Here is a 14,263-nt window from a genome sequence, read left to right as displayed (position 1 = left end):
CCTGTGGGCCCAGCATCCCACAGCCTCAAGGTGGCAGCATTGCCCAAGTATTGCTGTAGCCAGCTCCTCTCCTGGTGCCAGAGCCTTTCCAGTCCTGCCTCTCCCATCTCATTCCCACAGTCGCCAACCCTTAACACTCCAGGGGGACCTCAAAGTGTGATTCCTGCAGCCTCAGCCCTCTGAGCTCCCTGCACAGTTGTCCCTTGATTTTTTTTTTCTTTCTCCAGACCTTTCCAGAATACTGCTCTGGGGGAGCTCCTTCCACCCCCCGTTTCTGAACTGGTCACTTTCCTATTTCTTCTGGTATTTCTCTGGTCACTGGGAAATTTCTACTTCTAGCCTGAAGGTTTTGCAGTCTTCTCATTTATCCCCTCCAAATCTCAGTTAACCATGAGAGGCTACTCCTTGCTAGAGGCTGCTCCCCACTCTGCTGACATAATGGAGCATGGGCTCAGGGTTAGACATGCTTAGGTCCTGTCTCAGCGCTAGCACTTACCAGCGGGGTGACCTGAAAGCAGTGTGCTGTTTGAGTTTTAGTGTCATGCAGAGGTTAAGCGCAGGCCTCGGGTCAGACACAGCGGGGCTGGAATCCTGGCTTTGCCATTTACTAGCTGTGAGGAGTTGGGAAGTTCCTGTGTTCATTTAACAAAGATGAAGTGCGTGCCATGTGCCAGGTGCTGTGCTAGATGCTATGTGTATTTGGAGTCCTGGTGGGGAGGCAGTCCGCCAGCCAGGAAGCAGAGTCTCCGGGGCGTGGACCAGGAGAGGGCTGTGTGGGCTGGATGTCCAGGACGGCCCTCTGTGGGTGGCACCCAAGCCAAGACCTGAAAGATGGAAAGGAATCAGCTGTGCAAAGATCTGGAGAGGAGGAGCGAGGAGACTGTTCCAGGCCGAGGGAAATGCGCATGTTCTGGGGGTGGAAAGAGACATAGAAAGGAGGCCTTTGTGTTGGGAGCTTGGAGGGGCAGTTGGTGGCTGTGGCGTGTAGCACAGATGAATTAGGGGAAGTAAGCAGTAAATTCAGTTAGCAATTGAACATATCTCAGGATGGTTACAGCATGAATAAGAAAGAACACAATTTGCCCTGGCTGGTGTGGCTCAGTGGACTGAGTGCTGGCCTGCGATCCCGGGGTCGCCAGTTCAATTCCCAGTCAGGGCACATGCCGGGGTTGTAGGCCAGGTCTCCAGTGAGGAGCACGTAGGAGGCAACCACACATTGATGTTTCTCCCCCTCCCTTTCTCCCTCCCTTCCCTTCTGTCTAAAAATAAAATAAATAAAATCTTTAAAAAGGAAAAAAGAAAGAACACGATTTGTTAGCCTCTGCCCACAGTGAGAAATGCATTTTGCACTGTGACCTGTACCTGTGAATAAATCCACGTAGATACAAGGGAGACAAAAGGCGTGCAAAACAATTCAACCCTTTGTGCGATACTCTCCAGTTTTCTAAATTCCAGTCTTGTATGCTTCCTTTTTTTTAATTTAAATGCTAGTTTTAACCTTCTAAATTAACCATCACCACTGTCATGAGTTATGACCCATTGGTAGAAGGTACATCAAGCACCTGGCACAGCTGCCAGCATATGGTGTGTATTCGCTGTTAGTCATTTTCTACTACTGTTTACCCCTTTCAAATTATGTGAGCCTTAAGTGGAACAGTATATGCAGCATAACAGAAAAACACCAGGCCCTGACCCTGGGCAGGTTTCCTCTCTTTCCCCTGCGGCCATACGGCAGACTTGAGGGCTGGGTGGGCCGGACAGCTGGCCCCTGCATGCTCCTCCTGGCCGGCAGGCAGGGCAGAGCCTGGATCACCTCCTCCTGCTGCTGCGGCTCGGCTCTCACGCTGTCACGCCTCTGGCCTGTCAATGGAGCCCTTTGATTGAGATCTCTCTTCCCTCTTACCTGGGAAGAAGGGGGCAGACACTGGGGAGAGGGGTGTGACTCAGAAACCCAGACTGGCTAAAAAGGCCAATTGTTTTCCCAATGTAGAGCGGGGGTGTGGAATCTCAGGTTCAGAGGAGGGGAAGGTGTTTGTGTGAGTGAGGCCAGGGCAGGGAGTGAGGGGATCCTGGGAATCCCATCCTCTTTGGGTACAGAGAGCTACTCACGCTGTTAGCTACGGGCAGGGATTTCCTCCCTGGGCTATTCACAGAGGTGAAACTGGACCTCTGAGTTTAGAGTGAGGACTTGTTTGGGAGGAGTATTTGTATTTTATTTTATTTATTTTATTTTATTTTATTTTATTTTAATTTTATTAATTTTTTTATTTAATCCTCACCCAAAGATACATTTATTGATTCAGAGAGACATAGACAGAAACACCTTCATCAGTGTGAGAAACATTGATTGGTTGCCTCCTATATATGCCTGACTGGGAATCGAACCAGCAACCTTTTGGTGTATGGGACTAGGTTTCAACCCACTGAGCCCTCCGGCCAGGGCTGGGAGGAGCATTTTAAAAGGTTAACCAGTCCTGTATGAGTTTCCCTGGCAGCCTTGTGCATGGCAGAAGAAACTAGAAACAGTGGGAGAAAGGCTCTTCCTTTCCGTCTGGCCGCAGCCATCAGGTAAGCCAAGGTGGATGGGTGCCTGCAAGCTGATCCAGGAGCTGTGGAGGAGGAAGCAGTCCAATGTGATGCGCTTCCTTCTCAGGGCACGTTGCTGGCAGTACCGCCCGCTCTCTGCTCCATGGGGAGGCCCCACCCCAACAGGCCGGATGAAGCGCGAAGGCTGGGATACGAGGCCAAGCAAGGTTATGTCATGTGTCAGATTTGTGTGCACTGTGGAGGCTGCAAATGCCCTGTTCCTCAGGATGTGACCTGTGGCAGGCCTGTCCATCATGGCGTTACCCCCCTGAAGTTTGCCCAAAGCCTTCGTTCTATTGCTGAGGAGCAGGCTGGGCGCCACTGCGGGGCTCTGAGAGTCCTGTATTCTTACTGGATTGGTGAAGATTCCACATACAAGTTCTTTGAGGCTGTCCTCATTGATCCATTCCACGAGGCTGTCTGAAGGAATCCTGACACCCGATGGATCACCAGAGCGGTCCACAAGCACAGGGAGGTGAGAGGGCTGACACCTGCGCACTGAGAGCCATGGCTTTGGAAAGGGCCAAGGTCCCAGCACACTACTGGTGGTCCTCGCCCTGCAGCTTAGAGAAGGCGCAATACTCTCCAGCTCCACCATTACCGCTAGTATATGTCATGTTTGTAAAATTCTTACCCAATAAACAATTTAGGACCAAAAAAAAAAAAAGAAAGAAACTAGAAACAACCCGGATGTCAGCTCACAATAAAATAGATAAATAAATCATTCTCCGTCACTGTGCTGCTTCCCTACTGCAGTGAAAATGAATGAACTACAAGAAGCAAAACACGAAGTGCACGCGGTGTGACCCCAGATGAAGTTGAAAAGCCAGCGGAACTGAACAATATATTGGTTAGGGTGCTTGCTCACAAGAAAACTAGGGAGACAGAAAAGACAAGATTAACACCTCATTCAGCAGCATGGTCGTGGGGGCGCGGGGCTGAAAGGACACAGAGGTCCTGGGAATGTTCTGTCTCTTGGGCTGTATGCTCCATGCATGCATATTTTTACATTTTAGGTCTTTAAATGGTACACATTGTATATTTATATACACATATATGTGTACACAAATATGTATACATGTAAACACATGTGTTGTTTTATGTGTACATTATATTTTCCAACTGAAAATAAAGAAAAACTGGCAGGTCCTTAAAAGGACCAAGACTGTTTCCCCACTAAGTTGTAGGGCTCTACCCTTGTTCTCTAGTCCAATTTCTAGTTGCTGCTGTTGAACGTGAAATGTTTGATTTGGGCCTACTTCCTCTATGTTTTGGGCATCAGGAGACTTCTTTTGCTGCGTGCCGCCTTTCCTCTGTGGTAGAGGAGTGCTGGGCCTGACCCTGGTCTCTCCGGGGGCGAGGGAGCTGTGCCTGCTGGAGTACACTGCAGGCTGGTGCCGGCCCTGGCGAGGCAGGACAGTGTGGCAGGTCCTCCAGCACCCGGACGGAAGGCCCAGTACCAGGCTCTGTGGGCCCGGCTCCAGCACAGACTGGCACGGGCCCCTTACCCCAGCCCTGTGGGTATCCCTCCCTTGGCAGCTGAGCTGAAGGACACGAGTTCTCTGAACAATGACCAACAGGGAAGGCCTTGCCAAACAGTTCACTGCCTGAGTGAGGGTTGAAGAGCACCATCGTCATCTAGTGTGAGAAGCTCCCCAGGAGTGGCCAGTGTGGGACACCAGGGCAAGTCACAGGGTGGCTCTGAGACCCCATTCCTCTGAATGACAAGTGAGGAACCCAGCAGCTGGCTAGCCTGCCTCGGGGGACTCCTGTGTCCTCTGAGATTATGGTGTCTCAGGTTTGAGTGGAACCTGGAGGTTCTTTGTGGCTCCTCCCTTCAGCTGCTCATCAGAATTGTTAAGGAGCTTTCTCGAAAACAGGATCTGGACTGACTGAATAAGAGTCTCTGGCCAGAGCCTTTATCAGAGTCACACGGTCCAATAATCAGGTGGCACCAGAGGGCTCATGTGGGCAGGAGCAGGCTCTGGGGCGCTCTGCCCCACCCTGCTTGCTGTCCATCTTCTGCAGCTATTTCTTAATTCATCAGATTCTGACATTATCAGATCCCCACAGTAGAAGTTGAGAAGTTTAGCTTCTTTTTATCTCATTTTATTGCAAAAAACACAGATAACTGCATTTTTTGCAAATTGAAGCTAAGACCCTCCACCAAGCAAAAAAGATTACAACTCGCCGAAGACTCAGATGATGGTTAGCATGTTTTAGCAATAAAGTATTTTTAATTATAGCGTGTAGCTTGTTTTTAAGACATGACGCTATTGTACACTGAACCGACTATAGTATAGTGTAAACATCACTTCCATGTGTACCGGAAAACGAGAAGTTCTGCGACTCACCTTACTGTGACCTGGAACCAAACCTCAGTGTCTCCTAGGTCTGCTTGTACTTCTCTCACCCTCTGTCTCCACTCCTCCCAGTTTTTGATGTTTATATTGTTATTTTTAGAATTCTAGAAAGTTGCCTTTGGAGTCCTACATATACTGAGATCTACTTTAGGCGTTATCACCGTGTCAGGTGAGAACCTCAGGGCCTCCAGCCTTTCCTTCCCGCCGGCGCCCCCGTCCTCTGCTGCCTCCCCGTGCCCTGCCAGCTGCGCCTGCGTTCCGCTGTCACGGGGCGTTGTGTTGCACATCCGCAATGAAGTCTGGTGTGCTGTGTCGGGAAGTTGACTCCAGGTTGGCAGCAGTGAGCAGTGCTCACGTAGGCGTGGCCCCACCAGTGTGTGCTGCACCCTCAGGCAGAGTGTGAGGGCCGTGGGTCCTTTGGGACCTGTGCCTCTTGGGGAGGTCGGGCACTTAGGTCACATGGATTCTCTCTCCTCACATCCCCGCAGTCCCTCCAAATCCTGCTGCTGTTTAGTTTTTCATACAGGAGTCGTTACTTTACCTGCTTTTACTTTTTCACTGTTTCTAGTTGCCTTTTTCAGAAAATTGTGGTTAAAAGAATTCTGTGCCTTTACTATGTTTTTGAAATTATCCAGCTAACACTTAGTTGGGTAATTCATTGCGTGATATCCACTTCCTTCCTGGAAACGTTTCCAGAATGCCGTCACCTGGCAGGTGCTCCAGGCCTCCCCCGAGCCTGCCTGCCTGCCTGCCTGCACAACACCCCCAGGTGAGAGCCGCCCCCAGGTGAGAGCCGCCCCCAGGTGAGAGCCGCTGTGCTCTGGGCTCAGAGTCTCCTTCTCGTCTTCCTCTCTCCTTTAGCTGAAGTGCATGTGAAAGCACTCCTTCAGAAAGAATGCATGAGAGGTAAACTTTAAATCCTTTATTTTGCCCTCACTTCTGATTGATGGCTTGACTAAATACAAAATTTAAATTTTATTTTCCTTTAAAACATTAAAGACAATGATTTGCTGACTCTAGGCATTCATTATGGCTAATAAGATATCTGATGCCAATTTGATTCTCGTTTCTTTATAGTTACCTTGGTTTTCATTTTTTGTTTTATTGCTTTGTTAGTGTCCTTTTCTAGAAATTACAGTATATTCTTATGGGTGTACTGAAATTTTGTAAGGTGTGTAGGTTGGAATTTTTTTTTTCATTTTGCTGGGTACTTTTGGACCCTTTCGATTTAAAGTCTTTGTCATTCTTCCACTCTACATTTTTTCTATTTTCTTTGATAATCTCCTTTATTTTCTCCTACTGGAGACCCTGTTAGTTGTTAGACTTCCTAGGTTGATGCTGTGTGCTTCTGTTCCCACTTTTTCCATCTGTGTCTTTTCTTCCTAGAGTCTGGTGGGTTGTCCTAACTCTGTCTCCTAGGTCCTATAGTGAAGGTTTTAATTTGGCAATTATAGTTTTAATTTTCTTCCCTCTGGTTTGTTGATTATTACCTTTTCGTAGCATCTTGCTCTTGCTTTGCAGGGGCCAAATTGGGTTTACTTTCTCCAACACACTGATTAGAATTGTTTTAAAAATTATCTCCTGACCCTTACATGATCTCATTTCCTTTGGGCTCTGGTTTTAGTTGTTTATTTTGGTCATTCTTGTTCAGGCTGCTGGTTTTTCTTGAGTGTCTGGTGAATATTTGCTCATCTTTATTTAGAAGAACCAGTCTGATAAGTCCAGTGAACTAGCTCTTCCCTTCCTGCCCTCTCTACTTGCTTATTTAGAGCCCAGAGCCTCTGCCTGGTTCCCCTGGCTGGAAACCACCTCAACGCAGCCCCTCACATGCTCCGGGCTGCAGCTTCCTTCAGGGTCGCCACCTCCGTTCACATGCTGCCTTCCACTTCCTGACTTCACAAAGTGCATTGCGGCTTCTCATTCTCTGCTGCCTCCCCATTCTCGTCCCTTCCCTGTTATGGGTTGGTTCCCTTTTGTATTTCATTACTGCTCTTGCACTGGGGTCTGGAAATTGTCTGAGTGCCACCATTAAGCAGGAGTGAATTGGCAGCCTTCTGTGTGTATGGAGCTGTGCTGTGTGGGGTCTCTAGGTATAGGTGGCTTAGACCACAGAGAAGCTGCTCCTTCGAGGGCACGCACAGATATGGCTGGTATTGGTGAGCTGAGACAGACAGACACCTCAGTTTCTCCCAGGAGCTCATGTGCAGTGGGCGGGGTGTACATCAGACATGGCCAGAGCTTCAAGGGCGTAAAACTTGTGTCCCTCAGATATGTGGAAGCATTTCTACTTTTGCGCATCTGACTGAGACAGTTGCTCACACAGCTGCACAAAGAGGCCAAGAACATTCATTGCAGCGCCATTTGTGAGAGGGAAAGAAGAAACAATCTCGGTGACTCCTGTTGGCAGCAGGGAGTGGGGCCAGTTAACAAGGCACAGAGCACACATAGGGTGGGCTGTTCCGCCATTGTCACACAGCGGGCAGGAGATTTGTGTGGACTCATGGGAGAGCTCTGAGGTCACAGGTGACCCAGAAAGGATTATCCCACTTGTGCCAAAAAAAAAGGCTTTTATATAGATACATTCATACTTATACAAACTCATTTAAGAAAAGACTGGAATAATGAACACCCAGCTATCATGTGTTTACCTCAATGAAGACAGCTGGAGTTATTTCAGAATATATTCATGTGACACTTGGATAAATAATTCTAAGGATGTTACCCTCCTCACCAAATGAACAAAAGAAGCAGATTGAAAGATTGGTCTGGATTAGGGCCCCTGGCAGCTTCCTTCCTTCACAGCCCAGATGACCCTCATCATTCAGGGCCTATCAGTTGATCGACAAGTACTTCATATGCCCAAGACTTATGGACGCCCCAGTCTGGTGATTGGCACCCGCCCTCGGGGACACACGTGTGCCATGCTAATGTAGAGCACTTGGCCGCTGGGGGGCACACACTGGGGCTGGTGGGTCAAGAGTGAGGAGGTGACTGGTCCCACTCCTGGACACACAGTGGCCTCCTGTGGTGGGCTGGACTGGGTGATGGGAAGGCGGGCAGTGGAGGAGGTGTGCCTGGTGAGGGCAGCAGTGTTGACGGAGCCGTAGAGCAGGCATCTGGCATCAGCTGGGCTTTATTCCTGGGACAGGGAGAAGGCGAATGAGCTCACAGGGGTCTCACTTGACAGCTTTGGTTTCACCAGTTGATGCCACCTAAAGATGGCAGGTTTCTGTCTTCTTTCCCCCGGGTATGTCAGAGCTCCTGATGCAGGAGTCCAGGCTCCCTCCAGGCTTGAAAGGAAAGTGGGATGAGAACGAGCAGAAGTTGCACAGCCCACCTGAGTGAGATTCTCAGCTCGAATCTGGGCTCCGCCTTTCTCTGGCTCCCTGATTGGCCCCCACCTTCCTTGTGCTGCCTACTCAGCTCAGAGGCCTTGAGTGCTGCCACCTCCTTGCCACTTGCGACAGAGGCCCTCTGTTCGGTTCCCCATTTAGACTCATGGCTTCCACGAGGCCAGGAGATGCCACTGCATTCAGAGACTAATTTAGAAGTAAAAAATCCTGAGTTACTGCATTGTGCCACCACTCCAGACTAGAGTTCCCTTCCTCCCTGCCTCCCACACACAGAGATGGGGCAAGGACCCAAGACTCTGTGGCGGTCTTAAGGCTCGAGTCAGCGGAAAAGTCACTTACTCAGGACCAGTGGGCAAAGGCAGATTACCCGCAGGATAGCCGGTTCCATTTCATCGCTTGGCCCCGGCTGTGGCGGCCAGCCTGCGGCAGCCCGGTGGTGGTGTCCGCTCCAGAGCCATGTTTCTCAGGGAGCGAGGACCTAGAATTCCGGCAGTCCGGGGCTGCACCCCGTGGGGAATGTGTGCTGTGCCCCCTCCCCACTGCACACATGTTATGGCCGTTTCCACTGACGTTGCACCGAGACTGGTACGCGTGCGCCTCTCAGAGTGAATGAAGGAGATGCCTTTACATGGGAAGTTGGGAGAGGCCATGTGTGGAATTCCTGAGTGTTCTCTCCAACAGCTCTTGAAGTCTGGTCTGCTCAAGCCTAGAATAATTTATTCCTGCATGTGAGGAAGTGGGGTTCTTGTAGTCAGCAGCTCCATTATATCATTAGATACCAGCCTGTGAGCTTTCTGTTAAAGTGGGACCTGCGGAGTGCAGGAAGCCCCCCAGGCTCCCTGCAGGAGCATTTCCTGTTCCTGAAGGACCGTCTTCTGCCTGGAGCAACCGAAGGCCACCTCTCACTCCCACCCCAGCCATCTCCGGGGCTGCATACGGAGTCACCAGATGCACCCGAGGGTCGCCAGGCCCTGTCACACCCCTTGTTCTCACTCCTGGGACTCGGAACTGAGGAGAGTAGGGGAAAGGAGCCCGTCTCACCCAGCGTCTTGCTAGAACCAGCACAAGCCTCTTCTCCGGCTCTGAGAGCATCTCTGTGCTTTCCTTGAGACCGGGAATTAGTGGCTTGAGGTTTGCGGTGAGTGGTTGAAGCTTCCAGCGGGATCCTGACCACACCCCTCAGCCCCCTTCTCCTCAGGCCTTGACTTCACCAAGCACTCTGCCCCCGGGGTGGGGGGCTGCAGCACGGGGGCGGGCACGGAGCACTCCTCCCCAGCCTTCCACTGGAGCAATGCCACCTCCTCTCCAGCCTCTGGCCTGTTTTCTGGTCAGCGGATGCCAGGGCAAAGAGTGTCGCCTAGCCAGGGGAGAGTCCCAAAGTGGGAAGGACAGGTAGTCCCTGGAGACCCCCAGCAGCCACTCCCTTGAAGCCTTCCAAAGGAGTTTTTTGATGGGGTGCTTTGCCAGCCCGGGCCACCCAGCCTGTCACCTGGGGGCTCTGCTTGGCTCTTGTGGAGGGGAGGTAGGGGTAGGCCTCACATTCACATTGTGTTTGCTGTTGCTTCTGCCCTGCTTTCCTGGGCCTGCACATCTGGGTCAAATAAGTTGAAACTGGCTCATCATAGTGGAGAGCAAAAGCCACAGACAGAGCCATGGAAATGACCTCATCATGTGGAAGCCATCAACGAGGGCTGGAAAGCAGTCTTGTTTGAACATGTGTATGGGAAGGAGAGCAGACTGTCTGTGGTTTGCATTTTCATGTTTCATGTGCAGCAGCATTTTCCTGGGGATTTGGCTAAGCCAGTTTTGGCAGAGAGCGAGAGAGGCAGCTGCTCTTTTCCCTACATAGCCCTGCCTCCCACCTCTGAAAGCAGTTGTGCTTTCATGTCTGAGTGGGGGCAAGGGGTGGTTCTATTGATTGGAGAAGGCCTTTTGAGAGACCCTAAGGGTGTTGATGGGCAGGACAGAGCTGCCCTAGCAGGGGCATACCAGCTTGCTCAGTTGAGCTGCAGAGAAAGGAACCTGTGTATGCAAGGCAGCTATTCATCCGGATGCATTGTGTGGGCATTCACGCTGCCAGAACATCCCCGTAGATCAAGAGCTGCAGCCCCAGCCCCACAGAGGCCACCACACCACCGCAAGGCCCCAGGCCTGCTTTCTCATCATCCAACACTGTCATATTTGGTGGGGGCTGAGGCTTGGGACCACACACATCAGCCTAAACAGCCATTGTTCCCTGTCGTGAGCAGGGCCACCTTTAGTCCCTCTGTGCTCCCCGCAGAGCCTGTTCCAGCCCAGCTCCTGGTGCCAGTGTACCCTGGTGACGCCACTCCTCAGCCCTCTATTGCAGACAGAGTGGGCCTCCCTGTCCCAGCACTTCCCAGGAGGCCTGGCAGTGAGCACTGGGGCATTGCTGCTGTTGGAATCTGCACGCTCCGATGTCCTCCCCCACCTTCCAGTCTGCGGCCCCAGCTACTCTGGCACCTCATCACACCCTTTGGTTTTGCTGACAGTGGTTTGTGTGTCTCCAAGACGGGTTGCAACTCATCATGTTTCTCGAATCTGAGAAGGCTGCTTTTTGGAGAACATGGCTACAACGTAGGTGTCCTAGGAAAAGGCCTGAAGGAAGATGGCCCTGTGGCATCAGGAAAACAATTGCATGGAGGAGTCGGCCTGCTTGGGTTCCAGTCTTAGCTCTCCTGCTATGACCTTGGGCAAATTACTTCATCTCTCTGCAGCTGTTTTAAGGGGTGGCTTCTTCTTGTTCTATTTATAATGTTTGTTACTTAAGTGATACATATTTGTTTTAGGAAATATAATAAATAGCACCCCCAAAACTAATTAAAATTATAGCACATAACCCCAATTCCACTGCCCAGAGAGAACTCGCAACATCATGGAATGTGTCCCGATTTTCTGGGTTTTTTTCTAGGTGCTTATGTGTGTGCAGTTGGGCAGGCACACACTCTTAAAAATAAAGTGGCACTGTGTATACTCCGTTCTATAGACTGTTTTTTGAGGGTCTCCTGTATCGGGAGCTGTTTCAGGCGCCGCACACACTGAACAAAACAAAGTCTCTGCTCTCAGCTTGCTCACATTCAGCTGGAGAAGATGGATCGTGACTAACAAATAGGTCAAGTGGCTGTAAACAGGAGGAAATATAAAGCATCATGAGAAAAACAGGAGGACGGAGTATGGGCTTCCGGTTACAAGGCACAGATCAAACATCCACTGTTTCCTTTAAAACCGTCACTAAAAATGACATTAAAGGAATTACCTTAAAAAATTAATCCATAAATACTAGAAGGAGAGAGAGGAGACAAACCTAGAAAGTGAAGTGGGGAGGAGTAACTGAGCTAGCAGCTCTGAGAGGCCGAGACCTGAGCTAGCAAAGGGCAGATCTAGGCAGCAGTCACTGAGCTCCCTGCCACTCCGCAGAGCTGGGAACTGCTCCTACCGGAAATTAGGCTCTGGACAGGTTAGAGCAGAGGGTCCAGAGGTCCTAGGTGCAGTTGAGGCGGAATTGTGGTCCTGAAGTGTCGGGGGGTTAAGTGGAAGTTGAGATATTGAATGTTGAGGCCCTAGCTGGGTAGCTCAGTTGGTTAGAGCATCCCAATATGTCAAGGTTAAGGGTTCGATACCCAGTCAGGACACATACACAAAGCAACCAATCAATGTGTGAATAAGTGGAACAACAAATTGATGTTTCAGTCCCTCCCCCTTCCTCCCTCTCTCTCTAAAGTCAATGAAATTTTTAAAAATCAGAAATTGGATGTTGAGATGACCCCATGCCCGCCTCTCCCCAGCTGCTTCTCTTCCTCGTCACTTGGAATGATGTCAGCCAGGCTGCTGTGCCTCCCTGTGTGAAACCAGAAGAGTGGTCTGTGGTGCATCTGACAGCCCAAGAGAAAAGACGTATGTTCTTGGAGGTTCTGTCATGCAAAGCAATAGCCTGATCCCAAAGTGAAGCTCCAGGTGAACTCACCTGTGTCCACAGGGCTGCCCATCAGCTCTTCGGTGCCCTACTCTTCAGTGTGAGCAAACGGGCAAGGACAACCAGGCTTTGAGTAAAGCCTCCACTGGAAAAGGATAAGGAAAAGATGGGAAAGAAAGGAACATAGAGGAAACAGACTTCAGGGAGGAGAAATTTTCAGAAACTGTCGTTAACCTCAGAGAGTTCTGATACATTGACTGCGTAAGACAAAGATACTATCAAGAAGGAATGTTTTAAAAACTCTTAGAATTAAAAATGTAGCAGAAATGAACATTCCAATAGGAAGGTCAATGAAGTTGAAGAAAACTTCCTTCAAACTAGAGCAAGAAGACATAAAGATGGAAAGGGGGAGAGAACAGAAAACTGAAAGATGGACCAAAGACTTTAAACATCCAAGTAGGTGTTCCATAAAAACAGGGAGGAGAAAGTAGGGAAGAAAATGACCAGAGAAATAGGACAGTTTCTCAGGATAGAAGAACATGATTTTTGAGGTTGAAAGGGCACAATAATTACCCAGCTCAGTGGATGAAAAACTGCCCCACCGCCAAGATCCATCAGCACTTGAGAACAGCAAGAAAGAAAAAGTCACTGTGCAGGGCTGGGGGTCAGAATGACCTCAGACTTCTCAACAGCAGCTTTGCCATCTAGAAGGTCACAGAGCAGTGCTTTCAGAATTTGAGCCTCACTGCCCCAACCCACTATTCTTCAGGCAGACTCTTCATTCAGTGTGACCGTGAAAACATTCTCAGATGTTCCCAAGTCTCTAAATGAGTCTCCCTCACTCCAAGTCTCTGGAAGCAACTTGAGTTTGTGCTTTCGTGCCATGGTTCTTGGTGTTTGGTCCCCCGATTGGCGGCAGCAACTGCACTTGGGAACATGTTGGAAATGCAGGTTCTCGGGTCTCTCCTCAGACTAGCACACTGAAGTCTGAGAACCAGTGCTCTAGCAAAACTAGGGCACAAATGTGAAGAGGAAGAGGGTAGGTGCAGGAAACCAGTACAAGAGAGATGGGGGGGGGGGCATCCCCAGGATGAGAGTGCATGAGCTCGCAGGGCACTGCTTGGCACAGGCACCTGCTGGAGCAGGCCAGAAGCCAGGGAGGCACATTGCTCGTGTGCCTAAAGAGTTTTAACATCAAGAGGAGATAAGTAGCCCCGGCTGGTGTGGCTCAATGAATTGAGTGCCAGCCTGTGAACCGAGGGGTCGCCGGTTTGATTCCCGGTTGGGGCACATGCCTGGGTTGCAGCTGCAGCTGTGGCCTGGGTCCTTGGTTGGGGGCATTTGAGAAGCGACTGATGGATGTTGCTCTCACACATCGATGTTTCTCTCCCTCTCTTTCTCCCTTCCTTCCCTTCTCTCCAAAAATCGATAAATTAAAAATTTTAAAAAGGAAGGTAAATAACCAGGGATGTAGATGTGATAATGAATTAGTGATAAGTTTATAGAAAAGTAAACTTAGGCAAACAAAGAGAAATAACTACGTATACCAGAAATTAGGCTGAGCAGGAACAGTCATCATAGAACAGTACTCAGTAGTGAACAGCATTTACGTTGTCATTAACGGTGCCAACGCCGAGTCCCGCCCCACCCCAAGTTGTGGTGCAGTGGTGGCCGGTGCAGCGGTGGTGGTGTTGCTGGCGTGGAGGTTAGAGAGAGACTGCGTGTGTCTGTGAGCGTGCATGTTCGCTTTGGGTGGAGAGCTGGTGTAAAAAAAATAACTAAATCCTTATCTTCTATAATGGGAGGTTAATAAGTAAAATTAAGACGTCAAGAAAGGACAAGATATAAAAAATATTTGTAATTTAGAGCTCTGTATGTACATAACCAAAGAAATGGGTAGAGGGGTTGGAAGTGGTGCACAGAGAGGAGCAGCAGACTTAAAAAGAAGCTTCATTTGACTCTGTAACCTATGTGCGAACACACCTTGAATGAAAAATGAAAGCACAATTTGAAAATGCAGGACAGGT

At 49.8% G+C, this 14,263-nt stretch overlaps 1 protein-coding gene and 1 pseudogene across 1 annotated transcript in view; both read left to right on the top strand.

The window, feature by feature from the left end:
• Positions 1 to 14,263, top strand: part of DCPS (decapping enzyme, scavenger) — a 39,054-nt gene that overhangs the window by 6,004 nt on the left and 18,787 nt on the right. The window lies entirely within an intron of this gene.
• Positions 2,583 to 3,193, top strand: LOC123832568 (annotated as a pseudogene).

The sequence above is a fragment of the Phyllostomus hastatus genome, unplaced genomic scaffold, assembly GCF_019186645.2.
Source record: "Phyllostomus hastatus isolate PE091 unplaced genomic scaffold, TTU_PhHast_1.1 phas_scaffold_193, whole genome shotgun sequence".
Lineage (NCBI taxonomy): Eukaryota > Metazoa > Chordata > Mammalia > Chiroptera > Phyllostomidae > Phyllostomus > Phyllostomus hastatus.
This window is presented reverse-complemented; position numbering and strand designations above follow the sequence as displayed.